The sequence below is a fragment of the Vitis riparia genome, chromosome 14, assembly GCF_004353265.1.
Source record: "Vitis riparia cultivar Riparia Gloire de Montpellier isolate 1030 chromosome 14, EGFV_Vit.rip_1.0, whole genome shotgun sequence".
In the NCBI taxonomy this organism is placed as follows: domain Eukaryota; kingdom Viridiplantae; phylum Streptophyta; class Magnoliopsida; order Vitales; family Vitaceae; genus Vitis; species Vitis riparia.
In genome coordinates, this window is record NC_048444.1 from 21126849 (window position 1) to 21129091 (window position 2243).

Consider the following 2243-nt stretch of genomic DNA (forward strand, 5'->3'; position numbering starts at 1 on the left):
GAACTTATTGAACCTCAAGTCTCCGGTGTTAGTGTAGGCTGGTTCATTTGCTCATGTTCACAGTGGGTGAAGCTCGTAGTAGTAGGGAATTCGGGTTCCAAGGGATTTAAGCCTTCTAATGAGCTGAAATGAAGAGCTTTTCAACTGTCTAGCTTTCTGGGTAGATCTGCTTCGGCATTCTGGACCTGACATGCTGGAAGCTGCTGTTTCTCTCGAAGGAATGGCAGGGGCAGTTGTCTCATTTGAACACTGAGATGGTGCAACTCAGAATCATACTTGCTTGAATCAGCAAGAGTAGCGTCAAGCATGTCACCCAACATTGCATCAGAAATATGTGAACCATCTCTCGAACAACTGTAAGCCAAAGTAAACGTATCATCAGAACTGAGATATTCAAGTGATTATTCATTTGATGATTCATCATCATATGAGCTGCAATCCCTGGACTATGAATCAAGTTAGGCCCACTCGATGCCAGATTTCAATTTTGCATGCAAAGCTGTCAATCGCGAAACACACAGCGAACCAAAAATCACACTCTCATCCTCTTCCTTCCTTAGCTTCCCCAATCTGTTGACTTTAGCTATATTTACATTGATCCTTTCCTCTTCTTCATTCACCCAGACAGGTTTTCTTTGCTTTGCATCCTCTTCATCATTTGCATATCCAACAGCTGTGGGCTTTGAAAATGGCACACCCAAAGGTGGCCATGCACTCCATGCACAAGTGGGAATAGGGTGGGAAAGAGCTCAGGCATCCCAAGGAGCAGAGAGTTGCGGAATGGCATATTTCATCATTGGAGGTGGTTTATTATACACTGGAATTGAAGTGCAGTGAACATGGGTGATGCGATAGCATTTATGAAATGAGAGAGAGGGAATGAGGGTGGTAATGTTGGCGTTCATGGGGAGACGGAGTTTATATTGTTGGAATACAATAGGATAACATGGGGCGTGGCTTCTGATGTTTCAGGGGTCTTTCAAACTAAGAGTTGCAGATATCACCACTGAGATGATCAATCATGCTGGAATCTGCACTAGCTGGATTCTGGCTTCAGGCATTTGAGTAGTGCAATATCAGTTGAATTTCTACCAATTTCATCTTTTGTTTTGCCATTGAATAACAAAAACTGGCCTTTCAATTCCGAGGAGATAAAATTGCAGGAAAGGGCAATCTGATTCAAGAGCACTCTTCAAATCAGGTACGAGAAGTGTATGTGCATCTGCCCGAGCACTCTGTGAGCCACCTGGCGCAGATGATTGGGGATAAACCTATGGACCCTTTTCTTGATCATAACCACTAAGAGAAGAGCTGTCTCCTTCATCCAAACTAGATTCCCCTTTTCCCTTTCAAATTTCGTTCAGCTTTTCCCCTCTGGGAGCACTTCTATTAACCAAATCATCATCATCCCATTCTCTGCTCTTCTCATTGGCATCTCCTTTGAGCTTCCTCTGGCACAGGGCCTTTCCATCTTTATCCTCCCAAAATTTCAACTCATATAAAACATTTGTGAAGCAGTTACCAGAAAACTAGGAGGAAGGAGCAAAAACAAGAAGTGGAAAAAAAAACAGAGAAAACAAGAAGAGAACAAACAGGCAGAATAGAAATCAAATGAAGCCATCTCATGATCATTCAATGGGTTCATATTGGTGGAAAAATCACAAACAGATTCAAAGCAAAAGGGCAGCCAATATCTCTAGATGCCCATAGTGAACATAATAAAGAGCCTCACCAGTTTTTCAAGCCAAATTAAGGAAACAAAGGAAGAACCAGCAACACAGGTGTATGAAGACGGAGAAATCAACAGAGACATCAAGCAGAATAGTATCCAAAATGAGAAAATAGATAGTTCACAGAGAACATACCTAAAGTGTCTCCTCTGGAGCCAGATTTACTCGTCCTCAAGCTCTCCTTCCTTTCCAAAAACCAACCAAGAAATCTCTGCTCCTTAGCTTCAGCTCTCTCTGTCTCTCCCAAGACCAGCTCACTCCCTCACAGCCCTCCCCCCGCTGGTTCCCCTGCTCTCTCTTTGCCTGTTCCTCCCCCAAAAAGAGTGCATATCCCCCTCTATGCGTGTCATCCCCGCAGAGGACATTTTCTGCTGCCCTCTAATAACCCAACGGGAATATTCTCTTCCAGGTGTCACTCCTGAGTAGCCAAAAGAATATTCCCCCAAAAGAAACCACAAAAAGAAAAGCTCCCCTGCCTGGCCAAAACGAGGGCTCAACAAAAATACATTGTTT

General features: G+C 43.6%; 1 long non-coding RNA gene across 1 annotated transcript; it reads right to left on the minus strand.

Annotated features, from left to right (window-relative positions):
• Nucleotides 1-561: 561 nt before the first annotated feature.
• LOC117931329 lies at nucleotides 562-1990 on the minus strand. Its single transcript, XR_004654026.1, has 2 exons — nucleotides 1866-1990; nucleotides 562-1471 (listed from the first exon to the last, which is right to left on the minus strand). It is a non-coding gene; the product is annotated as an uncharacterized LOC117931329 (long non-coding RNA).
• Nucleotides 1991-2243: the final 253 nt, after the last annotated feature.